Genomic DNA, 17127 nt, shown 5'->3' with positions numbered 1-17127 from the left:
TCCCCTCCATCATGTGACTTTCTTTAAATAAGAGAAGAGAGTTCTGCGAGGAATTATTGTTCTGTTCTGCTGGAGGCAGCACTTTTTTTTAAATGACAACACTGACATTTCTAAATGAACAGTAATCGTAAATTAATTAAAACGAGGCTAATTCACAGGCATTTTTCCGAGCATAAATAAGATCGTGGTTTGAAGCCAGACACGGAATGTTTGTTTTGTTGTGCTGTGTTATTTGAGGCAAAGGTTTGGTTTTTTCAAAGATTCAAAATATCTCTTTTTATTACTCTGAAGCAGGAAATGTTGTCGACAGTCATAAAAAGGTATAAAAAATGTTCAATAAATCACAAGGTGGATGGTGTCTGGTGAATGTAGTGAAGCTTCATCCCAGTTGCCATAGGATCATGTATCACTTATATATGTTGCCATGCATTATGTTTCCAAACCCGAAGCCCTATTATTCTTCTTCACACGCATGACACGATGGCACAGAAGCATCTGATTCAACCCTTTGAACACCATTAGTATGTTTAAATGTACAGTATATACAGAGGGTATAAGAGTATGCAACATAGAGTGTCTTATATCCTTTATTTCAGCACAACCTAGGCAATCTGACGAAAAAATAATTCAATTTCCACCAAATATATAAACACACCTGAGCAAAAAGTACTCAAAATGTTTCAAGTTGGATTCAATTTGTGAAAATACTTGTTTTTATGAAGAGAAAAAAAAAAACTACGCTCTATTTTGTGACTTCCGCATAGCTACTTTATATCACTACTAAAAACTGACCTTTAAACATACATCCACAGGATGTTCATATAAGGAGTATTGTATATTATTCCCCATGGCAAATGACCATGGGTGCAACTGTGGCACAAAGAGTTAAAGCTAAGAAAAGTTGTTTTTTTGGAATTTTCCTTAGAAATGTTGATATAACACAAATAAAATGCTAAAACATGACATTCAAGCATATGATGCGGTATCAGGCTCAGACTATTTAAAATTCCATATCATTTTAGTGGAACGATCACACAGAATTGAATAGATTATTTTGCACAATCAGACTTGTACTTCTGTAATTATGATCATTCTCCAGTATTATAATAATAAGAATAAGAATAATGCATGATGTGTTCACTGCTCTGTCAGATGAAACCATTATTATTTCATCGAGTAAAAATGTGCTCAAAGATCAAAGGTCACTGTTAATCAGGCTACAATAACAACATACTCTGTGGGGCTAACAACAATATGCATCTAAATATCTATTGTGTGTGTTCTTTTCTCTCGTCTGAACAAAGAAATACCCCAGAAGCACAAATGCCAAAATTGACCAGTGCATGAAAACATCACACATCACACTGTGGTCTGCTGCTTGGGTTTCACACCACCACCATCAACCTCCTCCTTCTCCTCCAGGTGACAATTTTGCCTCAAACACTTGTTTACACCGTCACTGCAGACATGTTGATATGACACATACACCACAGACGTCAGGAATATTGATGTGCCACACGGGGGTCGTGCAAATGTAATGTTTTGCATGTTTTGTTTTTTGTTGTTGCTTTTATTTCCACAGCGCCGCAGGCCGGTTCTTTCCATTATGCAACTCAATGGGATATTTTCATTAGCTGTGCTTAACGCCCACATACCATCAAACACTCTTCATATACAGTATGTAAATATGTGTAATACAGGATGTAGTCTGTGAGCCAAAGAAAGATATTATACGGTCTAAAAATGTTAGTTTTAATATTTAGTTTTACGCAGTAAAAACAAAAGTACTTTGAAGCTTTTTAAATCGATCTAAAGCACAATTAAATTACTCTTATCCTACATTTTAGTAAACTTTGTTATTGTTCAGATTCATCAATTGAAAAGGGGAGGAGCTAGGAAACAGATGACGAACAAATGTGGCTAATGTCATAGAAACATTACCAAAAATGGTACAAAATGTCCTAAAAACACGTTACTATTGTTACAAAATCTAACCAAAAAAACTTGACTTTCCTGCATTTTGGGGGAGGAGCTTTGACCTGAGGGCTGACAAGAGGGTGGGATCTATCTAATGTATTGTATCTAATGTATTTTGAGATCCTGGAATGACTGGAAAGATGCAGGCGCCCCCTTGTGGCATTTTAAAACAATTCACCATGTATCATTGGGCTTGACAGCATTTTCAAGTCGCTCACATGAAATATTGGTGATTTTATCCACTTAAGACGATCACGATCATGAATAATTCACCGCCATCCACTCACTGTGAGAGCTTTTCATCGCGACGCGCGTGACAATCGCCCCGCTGAATAAAAACCTGCTGACTTACAGCGGCACCTTGAGATGGGGGCAGGAACTGTGTCGTTCCCGTACTTCACAGAGGACAAGCTCGCCTGTGATGATTTTCGACAAACAGTGGCAGTAACCGCACGCGGGGGGGGAGACGGAGACAGAGGAAGATCTGAGACAACAAGGACTCCTCTCTTCCTCTGTGTTTAAGCACAGACGATTCCTGTCGCCTCGGGGTAGCAAACAGATACATAAAGGCGGTAAGGAGGCCACCGAGGCACGATGACGGGATTCTTCAGCAGCAGCCGGCTTTGCTGGTGTTGACATGTGAAGACGGGGACGAGGTCTCTTCAGTGAATACTTAGCAACAAGTGCAGCTTGTCTGTCGTTATTGGATTTTTGACATGGACTAGTCTCTGTGCCGACGCTGTAGATGGTTTCTCCTCCACTTTGAACCCAAAATGAGCAGAAATCAGTGAGACTCTTCACAGTGAGCCGGTGTGTTTGCTTTATGCTCTCAGGACATCGGGGCCAAGGTAAGAGTTCACTCTGCACAACCGTCTGATCAAACTCAACCAATCTTATCCTGTTAAAGGAAAAATCCGCCCTTGGACACTTGTGTGAGCAGCCTGGCCTCTGTGAAGAATGTTTCTCTCTTACTCACCATGAGCCGACGTTTCCTTTTGAGCATTCTGTACAAAAGGAAGTGTTTGAATGTGGGGTTTCGGCAACAGAAGGGATGTCGTTCACAAGCATTTGAGGCAAAATCATCACCAGGAGGAGAAAAAAAAGAGAGCACCAATGTCCGAATTTTCTCCTGGAGTTCTATTTGATGAAGTTTGAAGTTGAAATTGAAAAGTTAAAGGCGTCTACTTCGGCTTTAACTTCACCAGTAACCATGGAGATAGATTTGGTGGGGGTGTGCGGTTTTGGACACTGCCCTCACCTGAAGCGGCCTCCGTTTACGTCGCTGCATCATTGCCGTCCCCCGTTTATCTCTCAGGCGCAGAGGAAGTCACATGATTCAGGAAGCGTGGTGTCTTTTTTTACGAGGTAAAGGCACAGAGGTCGTCGGTCGGCTGGTGGATAAGTGAGCGTCATGTCCAGCGTCTGTGTTTTTATCATTTCATGGGCTGACATTAAGTGTCTGTTACCAGGTGCAGATGTAATAAAACACTGTTATTAAACACCAGGGTTTTACAGGCGCGTCCAATATAAAACATCCTTGTCTGGTGGAAGGGTTGTGCTTAGTTAGTGTCTTCCCCTCACACTGGAGACCACTGGGTAATGTCTCAGCATCTCACTTCTACTGAGCGCGGCGAGTCTTTCTTGCTGTATTTTTAGCCGACCGTCCCACAAGACCCGGTGTGAATTAGTGAGGCAATAAACTTGCCCAATTTTAACGACAGTTATACGCGTTGTTTTTAGAAAATTATCCGGCAATGGGTTATTTTTATGATTTAATCGACTGCTCCTATGTCACAGCTTAAACCGGCATTAAGACTAAAGAGTGCATATAAATATAGACGCAGTCTTTCAGTTTTCCACGAAGTGAAGCCAATTTCTTTCATTTCTTTCATGGCCATGAGGGGGTGACTCCACCGGTTTGTAATTTTCCTGAAGAGTTTATGCTCTCATCAGCCCGGCACGTATTTGGGCATGGACGTTTGTGTGAAGGACAGTTATAATAGGTGGACAAGCTTTTCCAAATATGGTTCCTTGTTTTTAACACAACTAACATGACAGGAAGCTCAAAACAGGGGTTCACTTTTTTTGTTTTTGTTAAAGATCTTTAAGTTCCCAGAGGAACATAGGCCATCGACTAAGCTCTTCCATCCTCTCCGGTCTTGGGGACTTCGCTCCAGATGTTGCCACGACAGCCCTTCGTCCTTTATGTCCTGTTCTGTGCTTCTTCTCCAGGTGGTTCTCGGTCTGCCTCTCTCCCTCCTGCCCTGTGGGCTCCTACTTAGTGATTGACTTCTTTCTTCTGAGTGTGTGTGCCTATCCACTTCCATTTCCTCCTCCGGATTTGAGTTTCTATTGTGTCTTGTTTGGCGAGTTCCCACAGGTTGGTAGGTTTCTGAACCATAAAGTAGAACGGTCTTTACATTTGAGTTGAACATTTGTAGTTTGGTCTTGAGTGACAGATTTTTTTGGCCTTCCAGATGTTGTTTAGCCTGTTGAATGTTGTCCTTGCCTTTCCGATCCTTGCTTGGACATCATCCTCCGTAACAGCTTCAACAGAAATGATCCCACGATGTATGCCCCTTTAGGGCTTCCGTAGTTCACAAACCAGTCAGTCGGTGACGATACTTGATTTACACTGACACTTACAAGGCAAAATAGTTTTGTTTTGTTTTAAACATAGCCCCCACAAGAGTTACGATGACAAGTCGAGCGATGGCACCAGTCCAGGACGTCGTAAATGATACAGTAAAACACTGACGGTCTGTAGTTCTCTGTTTGCTCGTGTTATTTCACCGCGCAGTTATAAAACAAAGGACATAAATGTTGTGTTTACTCGCGAGCAGTCCGCTCCACACACTCTTCCTGTCAAACCAGCGCGGGGTGTCAGAGCCTCGTGATTTCACCTGTCAGCGTCCGTCTGATTGAGCGCCGCACAAAGAGAAGACGGCAGATCAATTCACGACCAGAAGCAAATGTGTCCAGTCCTCTTCCACATCCGTAAATAAATCCAGTCCAGTCAGACGGAGTCATAAAATACTCTTACGGGCTTTTTTCACACTGTAAATTTTTGGGATATTACAACCCAGGGTTGACTGACGCTCAGGGTTACAACACTCACACTAACCATTGAGTTCAATGTCTGTTTGAGCTAATGTTTATGTTCGAGAACGGCACAACATTTTTTTACGAGCAGCCGCGACTGGCACCTTCGTCGTTCAGTCAACTTTCAAAATTAAAGGCTGGAAATCATATCCTTGAGAGAAAATGGAGGGGAAAAAATCACCCAATACAAAATAATAAATAGATATTACCAGACCCCACAAAGATTAAGTGGAAGAGTGGAACGGGTTCAGTAAGTAGAACTGTGTTAGAAAAAGTCAAGAAAATGATGGCACATTGATTCCCTTTCTACATCCAAGACTTGCTATTTCATTTATTCATTTATTTCTAATTAATTATTACAGAGAATGTAATGTTTTGTAACCTATGTTTAAATCAGGCCTCTCCTGATAACTGCTGATTCTTATTGTTGATCATTAAAATACACATTATTAAATTACATTCAACATAAAATTACACATATATGTGAGCTTGTTAGATGTTTTTTATTTAGTTGATTTTAGATTTATTTCTCAGTTTTTACTTTGAAATTCAGTGAAATATCATCATGAATATATGTATTAAGGTAATTTTTCCCACCCACTACTGAACAGTTGTTTTATTCCCTCACTTTGTTTCTGTAGTCTGACCCCATCTTGACCAGACTAGACGCTATAGTCTCGCTTGTTGTTTACAGCATGTGATTAAATGCTTTTAGTGGGCTTCAGATGGTATTTTATCCAAAATTGGGGCCGCAACCATCCTAAATGTGGGAATGGCGGAGGTTGACACAGGGATTTCATTTTGTTTTTCAATTTATCAAAATTATGGCAACAGAGAGAATATTCCTTGCTCTGGAGGAAAATGTTAAAAGATAAAATCTATTTAGTTACATGTTAATGATATGTGAACAGCTATGAGAAAACCAGCAACAAGTGGGGTGAAAAAAATTAATCATTTTCGTTTTTTGCAGAATATGCAAGTTGAAATCACAAAGTAGCCACTCAAATCATAGTATTGGGGGTCTTAAAACCATAAATGTTGTATTTTAATTTGTGTTTTATCGCCGTGAACCGATTCCAAGTTGTGGTCATACCACAGTAAATTAGCATACTCTCAAAGTTTCTTTTGCTATACGAGTGCTTTTGTTGGGGTTTTTTCAGACCACCACATTCTTGCTCATGTGCAACTCTGCAAGTAGATGTTTTTTGTAAAAAAAAAAAAAAAAAAAAATGTATGCGCCTCAAACCTCTGTAGTTTGACGACTGACTGTCTGTGGACATGCTGAAGAAATGTCAGGTGAATGTGATGCAATGGCAACGGGAAAAGGAAGCAAAGTAAAAGAATGAATGACAACAAGGATTATATGATGAGACGGAAAAGCCGGAGAGAAGGGGATCCCTGCAGGACAGCTTGTGAGAGGGTGAATCATGAGTAACAGTGTCACAATAAAACCAAATTTATGTCTGCCGTATACTCAAATACACGCATTATACTGATTACACACTTTGACTTTAGACGTACAACAAACACCAGCTGCAGCAATGAAATATGCACTTCACCGCACACTCTTCGATCACCTGTACATATTGTGCTCCCCGACACCTCCGTCTGTCTGTCCGTACGGTCACAACGGCAGCTGCCATTTATGATTTGGATCACAAAAGCCCAGCTGGTCAGTGAATGGCACGGACATTTTCGGCAGTTCTAAGGTCGGGGACAAAACTGCGGGCGGCATCAATCCCAATCCGCGGCAATCTCGGGTGACACAAGACGGCTGCGAGGGGCAATTCTCCGTTTTTGGAAAAGCACGGATCACTGACGGGTCAAGGAGAGGAAAGATGCGACATATCACTCCAAAACAGAGAGAGTGGAAAAAGAAAAAGAAATGGAAAAGGTGAAGGTAAAAACATGAAGCATGATGCTCAAAGCACCAACAATGTGGAATAATTCAAATTGCTGTTTTACCCATGGTAAATTGCCGTGGGAATAATTCACAACTCCTTATATGGACATCCATGTGTTTATAGGTCACCTGTTCAGGCTTTAAAAAATGTGTTTCCTTTTCGTCTTCTTATGTGTTGTTGAGTCAAAATTATGATTCATTTTATATTGCATTTTTAGTAGTGACATAAAGTAGCAATAATTGTGCAGAAGTCACAAAATTAGACCATTTTTCTTTTCTTTTTGCTCATAAAAACGAGCCAAGTGAACTTTGAACTACTATATAGTTGGTGGAAATGACTGCCTATAGGTTGTGCTGAAAAAAAGGATATAAGACACTGTATAGTGCACATTCTTATAGCCTCTGTATATACTGTACGTTTAAACATAGTAATAGAAAAAAGCAGCCGAAATAGATACAGACAGTACACATAGATTTTATCAAGTGACCCTCAAATTCATTTTCAGTGAATGAGAGCCTCCGTGTCTCAAGTTACAGGGGGAGCGAGGTGTAGTCAGCACTGACTATGTGTTAACTTTCGCTTTACCATTCATTTGGGATTCCCTTCTGCAAAGTTCCATCCATGTGGATTGTAAAGGAAGATGGTGGAGGTTAAACACAGCTCCCCCGCTGCAGGAGAAGCCTATATAATCTCAAGCATGGCCCAGTCCTCGATCAGTCAGGTTAATTGGGGTGTACTTTTAAGGGGTTAGTGGTTTTAGGCCGAACCCGAATGTTTTATCATCGAATACTCTGCTTGGATTTTGCCTCCTCCTCCTCTCCGTGGCCTTTATGGCGGCTCTCCATTTTATGTCTGTAATTTCCTCTGTTATTTCCGAGACGCTTGCCTGGAAATAACTATTCCCAGTGTAAGCCATAAAATGTTAAACTTTTCGGCTAACACTAACATTTCCGAGTGCTCTAATTTCCTTATAAGTGGGATCAAAACATACAGCGCTTTCCATGAGCGTTATATTTACAGTACACTTATCACTTTGTCTGTAACGTAAAATACAGTGAAATTTGGTTATTTTCTGCAACTGAGGAGGAGAAAGGCTTTCTTTTAAATTGTTTTTTAAAAAAAACTGTTGTTCTCTTTACCTGCAGCAGCAACACGTACATGCTGCTCACACACTAATGATTTAATATCATGATAATCCAACAATGTCATATATAATTAAAGCCTAGACTGGGTCTCTTATCCCACATGTGAAGTTTTGTGCAGATTGGTCAATGTATGGCAAAGGTAGGGGTCACTTCCTGTCTGGGAAGACCTACTTCCTGTGTGCAGGTCGTGGCTTGCAGAAATGTTCAGGGCAAGTTTCCCATGTCAAGTTTGAAACCGGTTAGTCAGTATACCCGCAAGTTACAGGGCACTTCCTGTTTAGAGGTGAAGCAAAAGTTCGTGTTCGTAGACGTATTCAGGGTCTCATACAAAGTTTCTTGCCGATCGGACAATGTACGGCGAATTCTGATGGGTGCTGTGGCCACGCCCCTTTTGTATCTGTGAAACATCTCAATAACTTTTGAACTTGGATGGTTCTAGTACAAATTGCCGTTTTTTCACATTACTGCGGTTTTTCGCAATTCCATTATTTTATAAAAAATTTCCGCCAGTTCTGATTTGCGCGCCAATTTTTTTACGCACGTTTAGGAGGTCACATTTGAGATCTAATAACGTATCACAGGGACAAAAATTCACCTGCTAAATTTCACAAAAGATTTGTAAGTTTGTCTAATTTATCATTTTTTTCAGCACATTTTAGGAAAGTGTATGTGTATTTTATTTTTTAAGCTGTGAAAATGTTCTTCTGACTAAGGTTTTGATTTCAGAAATTTAAACTAGGCTGCAGTGTTCAGAAATTAAACAATAAAATAGCTCATGAAATAAAGGATAATAACGTTCATGCTTTTCTCTCTCTTCTGTGCCTCGTCCCTTTATGGGATTGTGACAAAAGAAAATCTAAATCTGTGAGCAGAATCGTTTCCTCTCACCTTTCACAAATTGAAATTTAATCATCGAGTTTTGTAAGTAGATGATAGCGAAGCATTTGTGCTTCATTTTGGCACCAAAATGCGTCGTGACCTCGACCCTTGACTCCATCATTCATCCGCAAACCGTGCATGCCGCAGTGCTCACTGCCTACTTTTATGCATTGTGTTTAATCTCATAAAATCATAATCTGGCGGGCATTAGTCCGTGCAATCCCGCACGCTTCTGGAGCTGCGTGAGTCAGGCAGGAAGGAGATGAACCCCAGTGTGTCAGGAATGTTCATTAGTGGCAGGAGGCGAGGCAGCAGACACACAGATGCCATGTCAGATTAAGACGGATTATTTGTTTGGCAGGGATGTAATCCTGTGTGACTGCTGATTGGCCAGAATTCACGAGTGCCTTCTTTAGAGTTTGCACTGAAAAAGGTACAATTTTCTCCGACAAACAGCTACACGTTTGTTTCTACGTGGGACTCGTTCAACTCTCGACGCCACCTCTTTACTTAAAGATGAATCAATTGTGACATCAGCGGATTTCTTTCCAAATTGTTCCTCATTTAGAGACGGAGAACGCGTGCGACTGACGTTGTCTCTGGGATTATTTAGCACGTCAAGCGTCCTCAAATAATTTCTTGAAATTGATGGGAAGGGCGTTTGGAGAGAGCAGGTGCACATTAAATCAGAAAAAGCTACTGTTCGTGGACTTTCTATCAGAATATCTGCAGTCAGCTGGCGGCGGCTTTATCATCATTAGAGAACGGTTGGATAGTAGAAAATACCCCTTCTTTCACATATGCACTTTTTTCTGACATTAAGATCACGTGACGTCAGTAGTTCTGAGGAGCATTTTCTGATTCACAACTCTTTAAATCCTTAGAGAATTTAGGCTGTTTTTTTCCATTACTATGTTAAAACATATATATATACAGAGGCTGTAAGAATGTGTATAAGAATGTGTAATATAGAGTGTTTTATATCCGTTTTTTTTTTCATTTTCACCAACTATATAAACACACCTTAGCAAAAAGTACTATTTTGTGACTTCTGCACAATTATCGCTAATCCCGGTGTAAAATTAATCCTAACTTCACAACACATAAAAAGACGGAAAAACGCATTGATGTCCATATAAGGAGTTATATGTATGATTCCCATGGCAATTAATTAAGGGTGCACCTGTAAAGCACTAAAGGCCACTGGTATACCTCCGTGCACATGCCGCGCGTCGCATTGCGCAGACCCGGGTATACTCGCGTGTCTGGGTCCTGCAGTATCTGGCTTCACCATCGGGTGGCGGTACAAGTCAATGCACTTGCTCGGCTACACGGAAGTATACCAGGGCCTTAAGAGTTAAAGCAAAGCAAAGTTAGAACAGAGTTGCCATGCATTGACGGAAACATATTGCAACTTTGGCACCGGTCATCATGACCTATCTCAATTTGGAAGTACAGCCTTGACAGTCATGATTTCCGAGAAGAAACAAGTGAATTGGCCGTCTGCAGGCGCTGTATTCCATTCAATCACAGACCAGTAGACGGAGGACAATAGAAAAATAAATGTGAAAATAGGAAATAAAAAGGTTTGAGAGGAAAAAAAACATTTCATTTCAGCTTTAACGACGACGCTCTCGGAGAGGTTCAAACCTCTGGGTGTGTTTTCGGGGTCAAGAGGACCAATTAAGAGAAATCCAGGAGAGAAATAATGCTTCTGGGTGGAACTCCAGTTTAAGAAATATTTTTGGCTCCTATGGAGGATTGCACTGCGAGTGCATTCTCATTAGCATGAGTGATGGAAAATCCTTCTGATGGTTCTGTTGGCCTTGAATTCATTTTCACAGCCTCTCCATGTAAATTGTGTTCTCCACCCCTGTGGAACTGCTCGCAGAGGCTTTTTCTTTTCTTTTCTTTTTTTTTCTCTCCACACATTTGTTAAAAAGCAGGAAGGGGTCTGCTGCAGGAGGACGATGAAGAGTTTACAGCTCTGCACTGATGACCCCCGCCACTAAACCACAACACACACACAAACAAATGACTCAGATTCACAACAGAGACAACAGCAGTCGCCTGCTGAGCAGCTCTGCATCTTTGCCTCCTATGCTTGCATTAGTCTAAAAGGTAATGTGTAATTCGCCCTGCTCTCCCTAATAGTTCCCTAATATTTTTTTTTTTTTTTTACAGAAAGTTCCTAGAAATAACTTTGGCTGTATAATTACAGAGAAGATTTAGATGCTATTTAAAAAGGTGTGCTTTCAATTAATCCATTATTTTTAATTAAACTGCCTCTGTTCCCCAAGAAAGTCTTTTAATCAGTTCAACATCACGGAAATTAAATGAAAAATTAATAAATATTTACACAAGTGATGTGAAGTCTTTTTTAGTGTCAAATAGAATTAGCAGAAGCACCAATTTCTGGGAAGTATTCAATAATAATGGAGCCATTGAGTAGAAAGTTAAAGTTATAGTTCAGGCACTTTTATCCAAAGCGACTTACAAAAAGAGGAATAAGCTACATAGAAGAAGTCTTGGAAAGAAATCCACTGACTGACAGAGGGTGAGATTGCAGAGGTGGATCCATCCAAGTGCAGAAGGAGAATAAGATGCTCTTTGGAAGAGCTGGGTTTTCAAGAGCTATAGCAACAATTATTGGTAAAGTTGCAAGTGAAAATCCCTGAACGTATGAACTGACAGTAATAAAAGAAAAGTGGCCGTGACGTGGCCATGAATGCGAGGTTCAGACTCTTTCTTAAAAACACAGCTGCCAGTGAGCACACAAAGGGACAAAAAATAACAAAGGGATTCTTCTTTTACATCCTTCCATAGGTCGTGAATGTATATTATCAAAGAGACAAACGCGCAACAAGAAAAATGCTTGCAGGGAGAAAGAGTAGCATTTTCTTGGAATGGGTCCTTTATTGCTTTGGCTCTCTGATATTCTCAGTGGGTTTAAGACCACTCTGCTCAACTGGAGTGGACTAACAAGCAAGCAGACCACGCAGCAGCTAGACTCAGGAGTTTTGGGGGCCTTCAATAAACATTTATTTATATTGGCCAAAATGATGCTGCTGAAAAATACATGGCAGAGGGAAAAAACATCTCAGTGGGCCTGAGAGAATACTAAACACTCCGTCTCCAGTCTGTGCATTTCCTCTCTACAGAAAGTGATGGATCCCCTTTTACCAGCTTTAATAACCAGGTATATCCCACCGAGGCTCACATCAGCAACCAAATCCCCCCACGGTAGATTCCGTGCACTGTAAACACATCTTGCTTCTAAGTTCTAGCGGGCACATTATCCGGAGATCGCGGCTTAATTAAGACATTATGCAGACATAACAGATGGTGTTCGAATCAAGTCATTTGAGGGTTTAAATACTGTTTTCCTGCCCCTTTTTCTGCAGCTTTCAATTATGATGTCCTGATCAGCCAGCGGTTAGAGTTTCCTCATCATAGAAACATCAATGTTCAATTTTTAGCGTTCGTTAATTCACAGTGAATGAGGATAAAGAGAGACGAGGCAGTCTGCAGGCTGCATTGATTTAAATAATGACATACGTTAAATAGGTTGAAAAGGTAAGAGGACTTTTCTTTCTTTTCTTTTTAGCATAGGCATATGAATAGGTGTATACAAATGTGTATGAATACTGATGTTAATGTTTGGTTTTAATAACTTAAATGTCAACCATGGCTGCTCAGGTTTCTGCAGGTGAATAATTGAAGCAGAGACTGTGACTTACAGTAAAGACATGGTTTGAGCTTTAATGAGCCAAGGACACACACAACTTTATATATAAACTCTATAGCTGCTTCACTTCTGCCTTCATAATTAAGTTCAAATGTGTTATTTAAGTACTTTGTTTGAAACAACTTTTTCAGATTTACCTCAGTGACATAAACTCACCAAAGAAAGCAACAGGGAAGCATTGATCTCGATGGACTTTGGTGTGTGTGAGTGAGCAGGCCGTCTACAAGCAAGATAACACATGACCGATATAACAGAGATTGAGGCAGAATGTGTTTAAGTTTGCGTTTCGTGCCGTTTCCGTGTGCATATTAATCAGCAACTTTTTGTGTCCATTAAAAAAGCGAGAACAATTAAGCTCTTCTGTATTTACTGCACTAATACAGGAGCGATGTGTGAGCTGTGGATGTGCAGTGCTTATTCTATGGCTACGAAAGCCTTTAATGATACACACTGGACCTTAAAGAAAGGCGCGTGTACATTTGCATTAAGTGACCAAGAGACTCAGTGAGAATCAGTGGAAACATGAGATCCTTTTCCTCATGCTGAGCACACCCGCAGCATAAATAAAGCGCAGCGATGTTAATGAATACAAACGAAGGGGCAGTACATTACAGTAATGCCCGAGACCTCCCCAGAGGGATAGACACGCTGTTGTTTTTGCTCTCTTATTTCTCTCCCTGCACTGAGCAATCTACAGCTAACTTGTCCGTCGAAGACAGTTTCTGGGGGGGTGGAGTGTCCAGAAACCACCGGCATCGCCACATTAACTCACACACACACACACCATTCGATTTACGTTTCGTTATCCTGAACACCAGACAGCAAACAATCAGTGAGGACAAATGACAGTGTAGTCCATAGCTGGAGTTGCATGTGCTGAATATGCCGTCAGTTCTTCAGTTCAATCTAATTTTTGGTTAGCATGGTTAGCAGCATTTGGTTATGTCGGGAGTATTTTTAGCAGGATTTGCTCGAGGTACCTGCTGCATCCCAAATCACACTACTATTCTTTCTGTGGCACAGCTCTTTTGCTGTAAACCACTCACTCTCCCTGCACCAAAGTCCACTGAGAAAACCAGTGATCTTTTACATCACATCAGATGTACAGGCCAGGATTTTTTTGGCCTGTTTTTGCACATTGAGACAAAATGTGTTTTATACCGTTTTACACATTTCAAATTTAACACGCACAATCTGGCCTTCAGGTACAACTGCAGTGTTTTTTCTATAAAGAACTTTTTGTTTTTCCTTCATTTTAAATTGTTAATACACTATTTTGACAAATGGGCAAAAGCGATTACTCACAGGACATTTTCTGGTCCTTTTATGTTTGAATTAAGCAAAGAATCCAGAATAAAAGGTTACATTTCCAAAAAGGAAAGGCTGTCCACGGAGAGATTAATAGGCAAACACATTCTTCTTCTTCTTCTTCTCTTCTTCTATTATAGACAACAAAGTGTGTGCACCCCATACAAACACTTAAAAAACCTCAATTATCACTTTAACTGGACTACAAAGGACACAAAAACACCCTCAAGAAGCCTCACTTTGTTTGTTGGGTCCGAACAAGTTCTGCTTTCACACGAGCCAAAAGAAACCAAACCGAAGTGACAACCAAGCACCGTTGGTCGGGTATAAAAAGGAATCTGAGCTTCGATAATGCGTTCAGAATAAATGGCCACAGAGTGTTGCCTGCTGTGTTTTACGATCGTCCATGAGCAAAAAAAAATGTACTCCGAAGAATATGTTTTATCTTCTTCTCCACTCATGGATTCATTCGTGACATTTCAGTTCCCAGAACCAAGCAGTTGCTGAGTGCACGACCCGTGCAATCACTGTTTTACAGCCAGTTTCTCCGAGTCGGAGAGAGCACTGTGGGAGAGTATATTAAGAGAGTGAATATAGTGGGGGCCGGGAGGGGGGGGGACGTCAAGGGTTAATCAGACACAGCAAACAGGGCTCAGGGCAAACTGTCAATGGCTTCCGGCCCCCCTCGCGCCTCCCATGTGAGTGGCATGCAGCGGCACTGGCCCACATCTTCCGCTGAGAGGACCATTTATGGGCCACGCGGCGGGGAGAGAGGACATGCATAAAATAAGGCTGCGCCCCTGGGGCTAGTGTGCGGGGACGGGAACCATGGGTGCAGAAAATCCACTGACAGAAAAAGCCTCTTATGAAAGCAACAGAGGCAAAGCACACTGCCAGACACATGGAAGGGGAGGACGGATTCACCAGTGGGGCGTTGGGACATCCACAGGTTCAAGAGGTTCTGATTAGGCCTCAGCAAATGATCTCTGTGCTATAATTAATATGAAAAGAATATTGTCAAATCAGAAAATCACTACTTTAATTGCAGTCTCCACAATAACAGATACTTATTATACACACTCCTGTAATTTAATGTTTTATGTATTAATCGGATGTTTCGCCTCCATTTCAATGCGGTAATGACTCAATTTAATTTCAAATCTTGACGGTAACGATCCAAGGATGAAATCAATAATAATTAAAAACCAAAAAAAAACAACATTTACTCATAGGCTACAGTACGATCAGTCCTACTTTGTCAAATTGAATTGCTTTCCCTGTGTAGGACGAATGCGAGCGCCTCACAGCGCTCCACTCGATCAGGGTCTCGGCCCTGACATCGGTGACCAGGAGTCTCTGTCCAGACACAAAAGTATTTATTGATATTGAGGTTAAATCTCATTATCCAGCTACTCCAACGATTAGAAATACAGGGAAATGAAGACAGATGCTGGAAGAGACGCATGGACAAAACCTTAGGGTCAAGGCGAGGTTCAAGAACCTTCCCTCTGGGGGAAGTCAACAAAAATCATCCCAGGTGTAAAGACACAGTTTCTTCAACTGAGTACACTGAGTACACTGGCAGCTTCTGGTGTTTTTAAATGTGACTCTGTGACGTACGAGAGTTTCTGGCCAGAAACTGTGGTCTTGAATCACTTTTCCACACAGAAAATCCATGAAGCAAATCAGCGATTTTCACATCCCAGGATACAGGACTTCCTGATCCACCGCTGCATCCATCAGTAAGTTTAAATGTGGTGTGAGGAGTTCTCTGTCCACACACAAAAGTATTCATTGATATTGAGGTTAAATACTTATTATCCAGCTACTGCAAAGATAAGAAATACAGGGAATAAAGACAGATGCAGGAAGAGACACTGGGGGTCAAGGCGAGGTTCAAGAACTTCTGCGAGTGCGAGTTACCCATTAGCACCACGCTAGCTCATCTTGAGGCGAGCTGCTAAAACATTATTTCGTAAACCAGCGCCACCTGTTGACTTTCAACAGCCTCCGTTTGTTAATTACACCCCAAAAACCAGAGAGCTTTGTGTATTTTAAATGTGTCCTGGGTTGGGCTAATTCAAAATAGTGAAAACAAGGGGGGTGTTCTCTGAAGACACGCTGTTACCTGTGAAACACGGGTGCTCTGAAAACACCCCCATTAGCACTTGGTACTTTCCTCCTGATGAAATTAACATGTCAAAAAATCCAATATTCTTATGTTGAAGGTTAAAATTGATGTAACCCATTGGTTAATAATAAATGGGTCAGTTTTTCTCATACCTACTGTTGCTGACTATTGTTCTCTGTTTAAGTAATATCACTTGATCAAGCCTATTCTAACATTCCACACTACAAAATATGTAATTAAAGTATGTGTGATACATGCTGATATCATACCAGATCAATATCGGTATTGGACAATACCGATAAAGTTGGAAAGACGCTGTGGCAGTAGCTTTGTTAGGCGGTTGGATAATTTAAAAAGCAGTTTTAAGTGTCACAAACTTACCAAACAGGGCACCAGTAGACCAGCAGCTCCTGTGTCCCTGTGAGGGGAAAAAACACGTTTTCTTCAAGGATTTTGAGATAGCAATTTACAAACATCCATTGCACAGTCAGAAACGACTGTTACAGTGAAGTGGCAATCATATTCTGCAGGTATAATAGGCTGAAGTGGGTGTATATTTGTGTGAGCCTTTTGTGGCTAAAATCTATTATTTCCCTAAACCACAGAGGGCACGCACAGCTCCGTCAGCACAGATAGTGCGTCACAACTTCACACAATCACACTTTAAAAAAAAAGGAACCACATGAGTTGCGATATCGCAGCACAAATGAAGTGTATTCCTACAGCCGTGTGTCGCACTGTTGTTTTGTCAGTGCTGCGTCACAGCCCGCAGCTCTCGTTGTTCTGATCCTGTTTGCTTCCAATAATAACCCCTGTCATCACACCATATGTGCATTTTTCCATCGCCTCAGTCTGTATTTGTTCACATTCTCCTCTCTACATGTGCCGGCGTCTCCGGCGTGCATCACCACCACAGACTCGGCAGGGTCACGT

At 41.1% G+C, this 17127-nt stretch overlaps 1 protein-coding gene across 1 annotated transcript in view; it reads right to left on the bottom strand.

The window, feature by feature from the left end:
* Positions 1 to 16645, bottom strand: part of nlgn4xa (neuroligin 4 X-linked a) — a 94138-nt gene extending 77493 nt beyond the window's left edge. The window contains exon 1 of the mRNA XM_058622883.1: positions 16576 to 16645. The gene's annotated coding sequence lies outside the window, so the exon portion shown is untranslated. The remainder of the gene's footprint in view (positions 1 to 16575) is intronic.
* Between the last annotated feature and the right edge of the window lie 482 nt (positions 16646 to 17127).

Source organism: Solea solea, chromosome 2 (genome assembly GCF_958295425.1).
Source record: "Solea solea chromosome 2, fSolSol10.1, whole genome shotgun sequence".
NCBI classification, from domain to species: Eukaryota; Metazoa; Chordata; class Actinopteri; order Pleuronectiformes; family Soleidae; genus Solea; species Solea solea.
This window is presented reverse-complemented; position numbering and strand designations above follow the sequence as displayed.